At 45.7% G+C, this 15480-nt stretch overlaps 1 long non-coding RNA gene across 1 annotated transcript; it reads right to left on the bottom strand.

Annotated features, from left to right (window-relative positions):
* Positions 1-12365: 12365 nt before the first annotated feature.
* LOC309474036 lies at positions 12366-13032 on the bottom strand. Its single transcript, XR_014197197.1, has 3 exons — positions 12954-13032; positions 12796-12870; positions 12366-12728 (listed from the first exon to the last, which is right to left on the bottom strand). It is a non-coding gene; the product is annotated as an uncharacterized lncRNA (long non-coding RNA).
* Between the last annotated feature and the right edge of the window lie 2448 nt (positions 13033-15480).

The raw sequence follows: 15480 nt of genomic DNA, 5'->3' as shown, positions 1-15480 counted from the left end.
TTTGGCTTTTAGTATGAATATGTTAGCCTTACTGTTATCTATAAGCTAGTGTGCTCCAAAAAAGTGAAAAAATTCGCATTTAGAAAACTAAACCCAACGTTGAAAATGAAAATCAGGTTTATGTCAGAATCCAATGTCAGATTGACGTTGATCTCCAACATTGGACAGACGTTGTATTGTGGTTGAAAATGAAAATCGGGTTGACGTCAGAAACCCACATCAGTCGGGTTCTGACGTCAACCCGACTTTTATTTTCAATCAATATCCAACGTCAATCTGACGTCGGGTTCTGATGTCAATCAGATGTCAATCAGAATTCTGACGTCAACCCGACTTTAATTTCCAACCAAAATGCAACCCCTGCAACCAAAATCATCCACTGACTGATGTTACTTTCTACTCAAGGACATTGACAGAATTGTAGTGGAGTAAAAAGTACGATATTTGTCTTTCAAATGTAGTGAAGTTAAAGTAAAAAGTTTCCAGAAAAAATAATACTCAAGTAAAGTACAGATACTCAAAAAGTGTACTTAAGTACAGTACTCAAGTAAATGTACTTTGTTACTGTCCACCTCTGGAGTTTGGGCCCAATGACTCAAAAGTTATACTCAAACCTAAGCACAGTTATGTTCCAAAATCCCTCAACACACCGTTTAGGGCGCAGGTTATCTCCCTGTCAGCCCTACCGGTCCCTGATGAGGAAAGAGACGCGAGCCTCCTTTGCCCAGTCAGGGCATTACGAGCTTATGTGTCTCGCTCGTCTGTTTTCAGACAGACGGAGCAGCTTTTTGTTTCGTTTAGCGGACGTTCTAAGGGACTAGCCGCGTCGAAACAGAGCCTATCCAGATGGATAGTTGATGCTATAGCGCTGGCATACGCCTCCAAGGGCATGCAGTGCCCATTGGGTGTCAGAGCGCACTCCACGAGAGGCATGGCCTCTTCGTGGGCCTGGTCAAGTGGGATTGCCTTGCAAGATATTTGTATGGCGGCAGGCTGGGCCTCCCCGTCTACATTTATAAGGTTTTATAACCTAGAGGTTCCCGCCCTGCAGGCCAGGCTGCTGTCGGTCTAAATTTACCAGTATTATCTGACCTGATGCGATCAGCTCAGAATGCTGCGTCTGCTGAGCACAGCTCAATGTTCGACAGTATAAAGCTGGGCAAACTGTGTAAGACCCACATTTCCCCATCAGTTCAGGCCGTACCCCGCCCTGTCTGTATGATGAAATTTGCGTCCCATCGACGCTACTATATGTGGAAGAGTGAGGCTGCACCCCTCCCTCTTCCCGGACTCCCTGTGAGTTCCCTGAGTGATTGTGCACTATATGTACCCCGGGTTTTCGCCCTTGGGTTTTTTGGTGTCAGATCTCAGCATGCACGGCGTTTTACATTGGGTCCCCTAGCGTAAGATATCTTACGCAGTACGAGAGACCTCTCGTAAGAGAACGTACTCGGTTACTAACGTAACCTCGGTTCTCTCTAGAAGAGGGAACGAGTACTGCGTATCTTGCCGTGCATGCACACGCTCTGGTTGCTTCGATGATGAAAAACCAGATAATAGCTGCCTGCGAGCGATATTTATAGGCCTAGACCACGCCCATTTCGGCGGGACGTGACGCAGCGGGCGCGAAGTGCCCTGATTGGGTCTGACGTCACGCCAGGCCTCGCTCGATAGGCTGCTGCAGTTGCCGCAGAGCAGCCAATAGGCGCGCGAGCTGTTTCGCCTATGTCTGCATTGCTGCTGCAACGCGTTTTGCATTATTACAAAATTAAGGATAATTTTTGGCTTCAATATCTTGCGGAAAAGGATTTTCCCCTAGCGTAAGATATCTTACGCAGTACTCGTTCCCTCTTCTAGAGAGAACCGAGGTTACGTTAGTAACCGAGTACGTTTTCACTGTTGCACTGTTGTTCTTGATTTTTTTTTTTTACTTTTTCTCATTTAGGGTCATGAATGCATGCAAACTTCAATACACTTATGTGTTTTGACATATACACACAAATGTACTATTATGTTCATGATGTTCGCGGGTCAAAGGCAACTGTAGCCTACAGACCCAAAATAATAACATTTCTTGATTATATATTATTTTATTTTATTTATTTTTTACTACCCAATAAAGCAAACAAAATAGCTTTTCCCCACATTTCAATGCAGAAAATATTTTGTCAGCCACGTATGGTAAAAAATTTGATATAGGCCTAGTTTATTTTTTCAATCTATCTGAAATACAATTAAACCTATGTTGTTTTCATTGAAATTTTGTGACTTTTTCTCATTTAGAGTCATGAACATGCTTGCAAAGTTTCAACACGCTGATGTGTTGTCAAATGTGCATACAGAAATTTTATATGATTTTACTCTATGTGGGTCAATTTGAAAAAAGCAACTGTACAGACCCAAAAATATGAAACACTTCTTTGTTGAATGTCTGAGCTCTCCAACTAGTCCTGAGATGCCAGTGTCTTGCTGAGTTTAACAACTTATTATTTTCAAAGTTTGTGAAAATAAAAAATGTTTTACCTGTTAATTGTCTATCCCATTTATTGTGCATAGACTTGAAAATGCCTTTTCAAACTTAAATTGTTAAAAATCTTGATTACTTCAGAGCACAGACTTAAAGGCCCCTAAAGTTTTTTTTACCTCTTAGTATGAATATGTGACAAAACAATGACAACATTTGCACTTAGGAGATATAAGAATTCAAAACTTACAGTCTCTCACTTCCGCTAAAATGTATCACAGATTTTTATGACATCATTGCGGACTTCAGCTTCTCATCACATCTTTCTGTCCAATCAAATGCTCTCTAGAATGTAAAGCGTCCCACCCCCTATGCTATAAATACCACCTGGCCAAAGCGACTGTGGCCTGTACCTGTACGTTCGGAAGTACACGCATGCTCAGTATCAACTACTCGTGCTCATCAGTTCTCTCAGTATATCTTTAGTTGGACCTCAGTACTATTTCTGGATAACTAAAATGCATTAAGCATACAATTATTTGTTCCAATTTAGCAGACTTTAAGTATACCAATTTAGTATACCAACAGTACAATTTCAGGGTATTTAGTACATAAATATGTAAATGTATTGGTACGTAGCATAAAATAAATGTATTTCAGATATGGCCAGCATCCATATCACCCTGTAGCCCAAGACTGGTTGCCCACTGAAGCTAAAAGCAGGGCTGAGCCTGGTTAGTACCTGGATGCTGGATGGGAGACCACCTGAGAAAACCAGGTTGCTGCTGGAAGAGGTGTAAGTGAGGCCAGCAGGGGTTTCCCATGGCACCCATGGCACTTCTAGTAAAATTATGTTTCATAAACAAAGTTTGGAAGGAGCATGTTCAAATAATCAATCCAATCAACTTGTCATCAAACAATTGCCAAAAACAGATATAATACAGATGAACAAATGATAAAGCTTGGGTTGCTGAATATTCAATCCCTTTCTTCAAAAGCACTTATTTTTAATTATATGATTTCAGATCATAACCTAGATGTGCTGTGTTTGACAGAAACCTGCTAAAACGTACTCGGTTACTAACGTAACCTCGGTTCTCTCTAGAAGAGGGAACGAGTACTTGCGTAAGTATCTTACGCTGGGGAAAACCTCTTTTCCTCGAGATATTGAAGCCAAAAATTATCCTTAATTTTGCAATAATGTAAAACGCATTGCAGCAGCATGCAGACATGGGCGAGACAGCTCGCGCGCCCATTGGCTGCTCTGCGGCAACTGCACCAGCCTATCGATAGAGGCCCCTCATGACGTCAGAACCAATGAGGGTGCTTCGCGCCCATTACGTCATGTCCCGCCGAAAGCGGGTCGGGCTAGGGCTATAAATACGGCCCAGAGAGGCTGGTTTGGTCAGTTTTTTCATCGCTGGAGCGAATCAGAACGTGACGCATGCACGGCAAGATACGCAAGTACTCGTTCCCTCTTCTAGAGAGAACCGAGGTTACGTTAGTAACCGAGTACGTTCTCTTACGAGAGGTTCTCTCGTACTTGCGTAAGTATCTTATGCTAGGGGAACACAGTGTAAAACGCCGTGCGTGCTTGAGACATAACACTAAAGTCCCAAGGGCAGGTGCCCGGGGCTCATACAGTGCCTAATCACAAGGGACTCACAGAGAATCTGGGAAGAGGGGCTAGAATAGCATCATTCCTGTAATATAGAGCTCTGATAAGAGCATATTATATCAAGTGTTCCACACAGCCAGGGCGAACTCGGCCTGGACTGATAAATATGGGGGACTTACGCACTGCCCACAGAAGTATACAGACGATCAGTGATCGACGCTCTAGCAGTTTCAGCATCCTGAGCCGATAGCATCGGGCGGGCAATACTGAAAAATTAAACCGAGAGCAACCTAGCTTGTAAAGCAGGAACCTCGAGGTTATAAAACCTTATAAATGTAGACGGGGAGGCCCAGCCTGCCGCCATACAGATATCTTGCAAGGCAATCCCACTGGACCAAGCCCACGACGAGGCCATGCCTCTTGTGGAGTGTGCTTTGACACCTATCGGGCATTGCAGGCCCTTGAATGTGTAAGCTAGCGCTATAGCATCAACTATCCATCTGGATAGACTCTGTTTTGATGCAGCTAGTCCCTTAGAACGTCCGCTGAACAAAAACAAAGAGCTGCTTCGTCTGTCTGAAAACAGATGAGCGAGACACATAGGCTCTTAACGCCCTGACCGGGCAAAGGAAGCCTGCGTCCCCCTCTCTTCAGATACCGGCAGGGCCTACAGGGAGATAACCTGTGCCCTAAACGGTGTATTGAGGGATTTAGGAACATATCCGTGCTTTGGTTTGAGTATGACTCTCGAGTCATTAGGCCCAAACTTCATACACGTCGCGCTCACTGAGAGCGCTTGCAAATCCCCTATGCGCTTCACTGAAGCGAGAGCCAGAAGAAACACTGTTTTGAAAGACAAGAGTTTCAGGTCTATTGACTGTATTGGCTCGAATGGGGCACCTTTCATGGCTTCCAGAACCGTGGAAAGGTCCCAAACGGGAACTGAGGGAGGTCTGGGAGGGTTCAGCCTCTTAGCTCCTCTAAGGAAGCGTATGACCAGATCGTTCCTTCCTAATGACTGGCCAAGCGGTGGTTCAGCGAACGCTGCTATGGCCGCCACATAAACTTTGAGCGTGGATGGGGTTCTGCCCTTATCCAGAAGCTCTTGTAAAAAAGGAGAGAACCTCCGGCACCCCACAGCGTGAGGGTGAAGTGCCACTCGCTGTACACCAGCTAGTGAACACAGACCATTTTGAGGAATAGAGCCGCCTCGTAGATGGAGCTCTAGCCTGTGTGATCATGTTTAACACTCCCGCTAGGAGGTTAACGGGTACCCGTTGATGGCCCACACATGTAGGGACCAAAGCTCCGGGTAAGGATGCCAGATCGAGCCGTTTGCCTGCGAGAGGAGATCCTCACCGGTATCGGCCACAGGGCGGTACTCGTCAGCTGCATCAGGACTGGAAACCAGACTTGGTTTGTCCAAAAATGGGGCGACGAGTAGCACCGGGCATCCGCTCTCCCTGATTCGCTCTAACACCTGGGGTAGGAGCGTGACAGGGGGAAACGCATAGAGCGGGCAGCGGGGCCACGTGAGCCAACGCATCCCTGCTCTTGGAGAAAAATTCCTGACAACGAGCGTTCTCTTGAGACGCGAATAGGTCTATTTTCGCTCTGCCAAATGTCCTCCATAACAGTTTGACTGTCTGTGGGTGTAAAGACCATTCTCCTGCCGGAAGATAGTTTCTGGACAGTCTGTCTGGTTCCACATTCAGATGGCCGGGCACATGCGCTGCCCTGAGCGAGCGCAGATTGTGCTGAGCCCAGACCAGGAGGTGTTCCGTCAGCCTGTGAAGGATTCTGGATTTGATACCTCCTTGGTGATTTATATAAGCCAACACTGACATGTTGTCCGAACGGACCAAGACGTGGTGTCTTTTATCTGGGGACAAAAAGCGCCTCTGCGCGTTGTCGACTGCCATCATTTCCCGGCAGTTTATATGCAGAAGCTTCTCCCGTTCCGACCACTGGCCGAATAACGGTCTGCCCTCGAGCAGCGCTCCCCATCCCGAGGTTGAGGCGTCCGTAGACACCACCTTCACACTCGAGGAAGTCCCCAGGCTTACTCCTGACCGGTACCAGTCGGTCACTGTCCAAGGTTTCAGAGCTGCAACGCATTTCTGATCGAGCGCGCGAGACCGGAGGTCCAAGCTCTGCGCGGCGTGCGCTTTCAACCAATACTGCAGCGGGCGCATGCGAAGCAGACCCAGCTGAAGCACTGAGGATGCTGAAGCCATGAGACCCAGCATCCTTTGAAACCTTTTTGAGCGGGACTAAGGCGCTGTGGCGAAAAATCTCTGTAATGCTTTGAATACTTAGTCTGCGCTGCGGCGACAGCTGTGCTGTCATAGACAGCGAGTCCAGATCTGTGCCCAGAAAAGATATTGTATGACTGGGAGACAGTGACAGTGGTCCTGTGTTCTATGAGCTCCGACTGTGATCGAGCTAGAACCAGCCAATCGTCCAAATAATTCAGCACTCGTATGCCTCGGAGCCTGAGGGGTGCGAGCGCTGCATCCATTCACATCGTGAATGCGCGAGGTGCCAGGGATAGGCCAAATGGCAGGACTGTGTACTGATATGCCTGACCCTCGAAGGCGAATCTCAAACAATCGCCTGTGACGTGACGCTATTTGTATTTGAAAATAAGCGTCTTTCAGATCTATCGACATGAACCAGTCCCCTTGGCAAATTTGCGAGAGGATTTTCTTGGTCGTGAGCATTCTGAACCGTCGTTTCAGAAGTGCTTTGTTTAGTCGTCTTAGATCTAGAATGGGTCTGAGACCCCCGTCTTTTTGGGTACCAGAAAATATCTGCTGTACATGCCCCCTTCGCTCTGAGCTTGTGATAAGGGTTCTATAGCCCCTTTGCTCAGTAACTTCGCTATTTCGGCTCGAAGTAGGTGTGCTACTCCCTTTTTCACCGTAGTATCGATTCGCGCCGCTTTGCGTTGCGGGCGTCGACCGAACTGTAGCGAATAGCCTCTTTCTATAATGTCTAGCACCCACTTCGAAACCCCGGGTAGCCTTGCCCATGCGTTTGCACGAATGGCTAGGGGTTGAATGCGAAGCGCGCTCTGGTCGCTCAGCGACAGAGGGGCTTCAGTGTGCTGCAACATAAGCGTCGCGCTTATGACATTTGAGGCAGGGGGCGCGCTGATAACAGCGGGCAGATTGCCCGCGCTCGACTCCTCTGCGGTGGTCAACCGAGAGGGGGAGGGCTGGGCGAGTCCCGTAAGACCTGTCATGTCTATGTGTGAATGTGGGCGTGGGATAGCGGGCACATTTACAACACTGAGAGCATTGTCTGCCTGAGCAGAGCAAATGCATGTTGGTTTCGTTTTACAGAAACCTTGAGACATGCAGAACGTAGTGTTTGTGGGCAGTGGGCACATTTACCACATTTAATGCGCAATCGATCTGGGTCGATTTCATGTGCGCGAGCTCTGTGTGACGGGCTGTGTTTCTGTGTAGGAATGAGCACTGGGCATCAGAAAATACACTCTTATGGGATTTATCTGGGTAGCCGTAAAAGCGGCGTTTGTGTGCAGGCAAGCGGGCTGTGTCGCCGACTTGTTTACTGCAGAATACACTGGAACAGTCGCATTTACTGGAACTGAACGAGCGAGAAGTTGCCATAGAAACAGAGAGCGTCAACATGCTGGCGTTTGTTTGCAGGCGTGCGTGTATTACAATAGGCTCGTCCACTGCAATATTGACATTTCCAGAGAAATGTGTGAGAATGGAGGTAGATCCAGCCGCAGCTGGGACTAGGAACACACTCTTTTCTCCTTTCGCCAGTGACGCACGGAAACCATAGAAACGGTGCTTGGGTGCAGGCGAGCGGGTTGTACAACGCGCTCGTTGGCTGCAAAAATGCACATCTGCAGTCGCCTTTTCAGGGAACTGACAGAGCGAATATTGACGGCATAATTTGATCTGTCGGTAGACCCGGGATCGAACATGGGTCTCTCGCGTGAAAAACCTGAGAATCTGCCACTGGGCCACAGGGGAAGACACATAGGCATTTAGTTAGCGCGAGTATTATCAGAGAGCGTCAACATGCTGGCGTTTGTTTGCAGGCGTGCGTGCATTACAACAGGCTCGTTCACTGCAGTATTGACATTTCCAGTCGCCTGAACTTCAGAGGGGAATGAGAAATGTGTGAGAAATAGAATTCGGCCCGGCCGCAGCGCGACATAAACGCTCTTTTCTCCTTTCGCCAGTGAGCCATAGAAACGGTGTTTGGGTGCAGGCGAGCGGGTTGTACAACGCGCTCGTTGGCTGCAAAATGCACATCTGCAGTCGCCTTTCAGGGAACTGACAGAGCGAAGCATTGGAGGCATAATTGATCTGCCGTTAGACCGGGATTCGAACACCGGTCTCTCGTGTGAAAAACCAAAAGTTCCGCCACTGAGCCACAGGGGGGAACACAAAGGCTTTCAGATGCACGAGCATATAAGAGCGTCAACATGTTTTCTTTGGCGTTTGCTTGCAGGCGCTGCAATATTTATATTTCCAGTCGCCTGATCAGGGAACTGAGAAATGTGTGAGAAAATTCAGGTCAGTCCAGCGGGACTATAAACACTCTTTTCTCCTTTCGCCGGTGAGTGACGCGTGAATGGGGCGCAGGGGCAGGGTAGCTTTCTTGTACGTAAAGAAAAACTAACCCCGACCGTCCGCTTCCAGCCTCCCCTGTGAACGGCGCAGTTTGCGCAGCTCGAACAGAGGGAGAGAGAAAGCTAGCCCCGTGACCGTCCGCTCCTGACATCCCCTGTGAACGGCGCGGTTTGCGCGGCTCGAACAGAGGGAGAGCAGGTATCATCCTCCAAGCAGGCAAGGCAAGCGGGCGCACCGGCGAGCTTTGCGGGTTGGGGGGGGGCGGAGGCGCAGTCTCGGAGAAGGGTGCCAGGTGAGTCCGCAGAGTCACCATAGGCAGTAACTAGCTCGCAGTGAGGGCAGTCGCCGTCAGCGAGCGCGAGAGCTGCGCGTCCTCAGGAAAGGGGCGTCTTGAAAAAGACGCCCGGCTCTTTTAGTGCAATGAGAGTGTGTGTCGCGGCGGCGAACACACACATACATAAACACAGTAGCAGAGAAAAGGATATGTACGCCGGAAAGCGTGAGCAGGAACGGCGACTGAAGGCGGCGAGTTGTCGACCGGCAGCTTCAGATGCAGAACAAATCCCGCTGAGTGCTTGAATCAGACGGCGCGGCTTCCTCTCAGGATCCAGCGATGCGTAGGCTCGCTGAAGAGATAAAAAACTGACCAAACCAGCCTCTCTGGGCCGTATTTATAGCCCTAGCCCGACCCGCTTTCGGCGGGACATGACGTAATGGGCGCGAAGAACCCTCATTTGGTTCTGATGTCATGAGGGGCCTCTATCGATAGGCTGGTGCAGTTGCCACAGAGCAGCCAATGGGCGCGCGAGCTGTCTCGCCCATGTCTGCATGCTGTTGCAATGCGTTTTACATTATTGCAAAATTAAGGATAATTTTTGGCTTCAATATCTCGAGGAAAAGAGGTTTTCCCCAGCGTAAGATACTTACGCAAGTACGAGAGAACCTCTCGTAAGAGAACCAGACAATTACATTACTTTAAATAAATCCACCCCCCAAGATTATTGTAATAAACATGAGCCTCGTCTGAAAGGCAAAGGGAGAGGTGTTGCTGTAATTTATTGTAATATCTTCAGTATTACCGAGAAGTCTAGTTTCAAATATAATTCTTTTGAAGTGTTGGTGCTTAATGTAACACTAAATCTAGTGTAAATGATAAATCCTGTTTGACATTTGTGCTGGCTACTGTATACAGACCACCAGGGAACCATACAGACTTTATCAAAGAATTTGTTGATTTTCTATCAGAGTTAGTACTGGCTGCAGATAAAGTCATAATTTTTGGTGATTTTAATATCCATGTAGACAATGAAAAAAACGTATTAGGGTATGGCATTTAGAGACATTCTAAAGAGTTAGGCAACACGTGTCAAGACCCACTCATTGTCGTAATCATACTTTAGATCTAATATTGTCACATGGAATCAATGCGGATGCCGTCGAAATTCTGCAGCAGAGAGATGACATCTCAGATCATTATCTAATCTTGTGTGTACATTTAGCCAAGGCTGCAAAGCTGGCAAGATGTCTCGGTAGACCTATCACTTCTGCCACTAACGATTACTTTATAAATAATCTTCCTGATCAGTTTAATCTCCTCAGAATCTCAGATAGCTTAGAAGAACTCGATATTGCAACAGAAACCATTGAATCTCTCGTTTCCAGCACTTTAGGCACAGTTGTTTCTTTGCGTTTTATTTATAAAAAAAATTTCAGAGGGAAAATACATACATTTATCAAGGCAGAAATGCTTCTTTACAATAAAACAAAAAATATACATGTCAATACAAAGACAGCATTACAACCCATCATCTCTGCCAATGGTCATGGAAATTAAATACTCAAGTATTATTTTAATCAGTCCATTTTCTCCATATTGAACAAAAATCTTCTATCTGGGTTCTTAAGGAAAAGGAAAGCTTTTCCATCACATATATATTGTGTAATATGTCAATCCATTCATCAAGTGTAGGTGGCTCTGGTTTTAGCCATTTCCTTGTAATTACTTTTTTACTGGCCACCAGAAGCATTAACTTCAGCTTCTTATCTTTGTTATTCCACCCCTCAAAAGAAACATTAGCCAGATATAAAGATTCACAATTAAAAGGAATCGACACCTCAAAAACTGCCTCCAAATCTCTTTTAATCCCTAGCTAAAACTGGGTTAATTTCTGAGACTCCCAAAAAAATATGATAATGGTTAGCTTCCCTATCCCCACAAAATCTCCAACAGCTAGCACCCTTCCCTTTGTATCTTTTCTGTGTTGGCGTAATAAAAAACCTAATAACATTCTTCCAACAAAATTCTCTCCACATGGCTAAGCTTGTAGATTTCCATTGTATCTTACAAATTGTTCCCCAATCGTCATGTGAGATATTTAGAGATCCCTCCCTCCTCCATTTGTCTTTAACATATATTGTATTATCAGGCATTGCTTGGAGAAATCCTTCATATAATATTGAAATAATTTTACTTCATGATTCAGCCTTACTTACTGCTAAGAACACATTTAATATTCCTGTCTCTGCGATTTCTAATACTGGTTTGATATTACAATCAATATAATGTCTTACTTGAAGGTATCTATAAAAATCATTTTGATTAAGCCCATATTTTACCTTTAATGATTCAAAATTGGATTTTACCTTTACTAAAGAAAGTGTAATAATTAGAAAACCACTTAACCCTGATTCAGAATATATCATATTATGTAGGTGATTACATGATCCTGCTTGAAAACAGGGGCTATGCCTGCAGCCAGTATTTTGACACCATTCCCTGACCCAAATCCTTTACAACGCAGCTCTGGCCAGGACAAGGACATGAATTGAAATTGACCTTGGGCAACAAAAGGGAAGATTTCAGTGTCTGAAAAGTCTGAGGGTTGCACCTGACAGGGCCTGTGACATTATTGTTGCATGTGCCATACTCCACAACATTGCCACCATCAGAAAGGAGAGGACTCCTAGGGTGGAGGTCCAGCAGGATGATGACCTCCAGTCAGTGCAATTGGACCAACCTAGTGGCAGAGCTGCAGGGGACAGAATTGTGTAACACCATTTTTTTAATTCATTAAATGTTTAATAAAAGACAAGACAAATATGCTTAGTTCCTTTTTTATTTCTGTGACCTAAACTTGGTGGCTGTTAAATTGTCGACCAAATTGACTACGCCACCCCCACGTTCTGGGATGGGGGACCCTAACAATGATCTTTTTGCACAGGCAGTTCAAATAAATGATCTAGAAGCCAGAGTACAAAAAAAAGTTGATTTACTTTATTAAATGACAAGTACTGTTCTTCTCTTATGGCTGAAATGACTTGGTTGGTAACAATGTTATTCATAACACAAAAAAACTAAAGAAAAATAAACAAACCACAACAATTCAACTTTATGGATTTAAAGTAAACTTAACCAAAATAATTTTCAAAAGAAATGAAAACAATGCTCCAATGCTTCAAATTAAAGGAATACAATTAAAGAAATAAATCATTAATCTAAAATTCAGATTAATTAAACAAACAAATCACAATTTAGATCAAATAATAAAGAAAAGACAATGATAAGAATGACACCCAATAACACAAATCAACCTGGAATCATAAAATGGGAAATACACCACATGGGAGGAACAAATCAAACCCCCCAAAAATCAAAACCAATCAAACCATAATATGTAAAACACAAAACCCAACAAGACCTCCCATACAGTGATATACCACTAAATAAGACAGGCAGACCTCGCAAAAAAAATGAATGCCACAAAAATCAAAGTATAACAAATAAACAGAAAATAAAGCAACCAAATCCCAAGTTCGGTGGGGGAAAAAACGATGGTCACTTGCCAAGAAGGTTTTGACCTGTAATCGAAACCATTTAATTTTTATTACACATACAACATTCTACATTTAAAAACAATCATATAAAAATACTCACGTTGCTCACTTAATGGATGATTAAGATGCATAAGTCTCAATGAAAGGCAGAAGTATTGCAACGCAGTCGTAACTCGGCCAACTAATAATGCTCCTAAAAATACACATTTTTATATTTTAACAATTTAAAATAAAACAAACAAACTTGATCGTTCACTCACGTCAGGTGGCCGAAGCCAAGCGCAAAATGACACGCGCGCTATGTTCTCACATCAGTCATTGGTGCAGGAGAAATCCTAGAACACATTTACTATAGTGAATGCAATTTATACTAACATACATCTCCTTTAAGATTGACTATTAAAACTTGTTTACTCACTCTGAATTGTCGGGCACAGTGGGTCAAACTGTTCTTTCAACGCGCCAGCAGAGGAAGAAACAAACTCGCTCAGAGCGTAGAACGAGAGCAAACGCTGTTTCCTTGACACCATCATAACCATTCTAATCCCAAGGTCTAAAAAGGGCCATAGAGGGAACTTACTGAGGCTGAATTTGGGGGCACTTGATTTTCCAAGGATCGTACCGGCCTTGGTAGATTGAATAAATTTGAATACTGGCCGGCCCTCTTTCTAACCGACCGGCGTAACCAAAGTTCTGCCCATTCCGGCTCGGATTCTCGTTCTAGGTGATCGTGGGAGCCAGGTGCCGGCTCTAGGGGGCCTGATGAATCAAGTACCTGCTCCACTGGACACTGGAAATCTGGGGGATCAATGACTTCAGTTAAACACTGGTCCAACTCCAGCTCACCCAAATCCTCCCTAACAGCTTCTGCTGGACCTCCCTCCTGGGCTACATGTAAAACCACAGTCTCCTCCTCTGACATTTCCTCTTCCTCAGCTAATGGTCTCTGATGGCCATACTCTAGCAGCAAGCCTGCCGGAGGCGGGGTATTTACCTCACCCTCACTTTTATCCAAGGGTACATACCCATCAGGAAGCTCTCGCAAGTCCGAGCGGTGGACATTCTTCACATGCGCCATTGTGTCTTGCTGTCTTACCTTATACACAGTGCCTACCGCATCCAAACACTCTACCACCTCATACACCTTGGAGCCCCACACATCTTGGATCTTATGCCGGCCTGGGAAATGATTCTTACACAGAACCAACGTACCAACTGGCAAAATAGGCACAGACTCTGGATGGTGACGTGCTCACTGGGCTGCTGCCACTCCCAGCTGTTCCCTAGTCTTAACATATACAGAGGCCAAATGGTTCCGATGACTCACCACCCAATCTTGGGCAGTCACTGGAATACCTCCTTCCTCCATCCCTAAAAGGGCATCCACAGGAAGCTTTGGCTTCTGGCCAAACATAAGTTCATAAGGGGAGTAGCCAGTGGATTGATGGGCGCAGGTATTATAGGCAAAAAGTAACTGAGGTAAAGACTGCGGCCATACCCTTTTCTTTTTGATGGGCAAAGTACGCAATAGATCATGCAAAGTGCGATTAAACCTTTCGCACTGCCCATTTCCCTCGGGATGATATGCTGTAGTCCTACTCTTCTGAACCCCATAAAGGTGGCACAGTCGTTTAAGCAATTCTCCTTCAAAATTCCGCCCTTGATCCGAATGGATGCGTTTTGGCACACCATAAACCTAGAACCATCTCTCTGTCAGGATGCGGACCACAGTACTCGCCTTTTGATCTCGAGTTGGGTAAGCTTGGGTAAATTTAGAAAACACGTCAGTAACTATAAGCACATTCTCACATCCGTTATTTGCCCGCTCCAAAAGTGTAAAATCAATTGCGAGAATTTCCAAGGGCTTTGAAGCCATCAAATGCCCCATGGTTGTACGAACTTTAGGGCGTAAGGCTTTAGTGACCACACAACGCTCGCATTTGATACACCATTGCTCAACATCATGGCGCAAATTAGGCCAAAAACATCTCTCCCTCACCAAGGTGGTTGTCCTCTCTATACCTTGATGCCCGTGATGGTAATGAAGGCCCTCCAACACTTCCTTCCTTAAAACCCCAGGCAATAAAACCTGAAGCACTCTAACCTTTCCTGGAGCCAAGAAGACTTCCCTATACAAAACTCCATCTACCTGTCGAACACGTTTCCACTGGCGAACCAACTCCATTACTTCCCTAGACTCTCTAGCCCTTTCATAACGAGTAGGGACCACTCCTCTTTGCCAATATTTCAGAAATGCAGCAATATGCATGTCTGCTGCCTGAAGAGCTTGCATATCTGCCTTCTCACGAGAGGGCAGAGCTGCTATTTCTGAAACTAGAGTACAGTTCGAAGCAGAGCTTAAACACTGAACTAATGAAAGTTTGTGGGGCAAGGTTATACCAGAAGCAATTTCCCTGACCCTTTTAGGAGCTGGATTCACAGGAAGGTGGGAGAGTGCATCCGCATTGCGATTGGCTGTACCAGGACGATATTTCAGCTCAAAATCAAACAACGCCAACTGTGACGCCCACCGCTGCTCTACGGCAGCCAACTTGGCAGTCTGCAGATAACTCAAGGGATTGTTATCTGTAAACACCACGAACTTGACACCCAGCAAATATTCCCGAAACTTCTCGGAGACAGCCCACTTAAGGGCCAGGAGCTCCAGTTTCATTGAACTGTAATTTCACATATTTCTTTCTGCAGGGCGCAGGCCCGACTGGCGTAAGCGATAGGCCTCCGCTGCCCGTCCTGTTCTTGAGACAATACGGCACCAAGACCGACCTGACTTGCATCTATCTCTAACACGAATGGCTTAGTGAAATCAGCATAGCCTAAAACTGGGGCCTGTACCAGCAAAACCCTCTACAAACCTTCTGTAGTATGATGCAAAACCCAAAAAGGAGCGTAACTCCAAAAGATTACTGGGTCGCTTCCAGTTGGCT

This window comes from Leuciscus leuciscus (genome assembly GCF_965113295.1).
Source record: "Leuciscus leuciscus genome assembly, chromosome: 14".
NCBI classification, from domain to species: Eukaryota; Metazoa; Chordata; class Actinopteri; order Cypriniformes; family Leuciscidae; genus Leuciscus; species Leuciscus leuciscus.
Note: the sequence above shows the minus strand (reverse complement) of the source record. Positions and strands in the feature narration are given on the sequence as shown.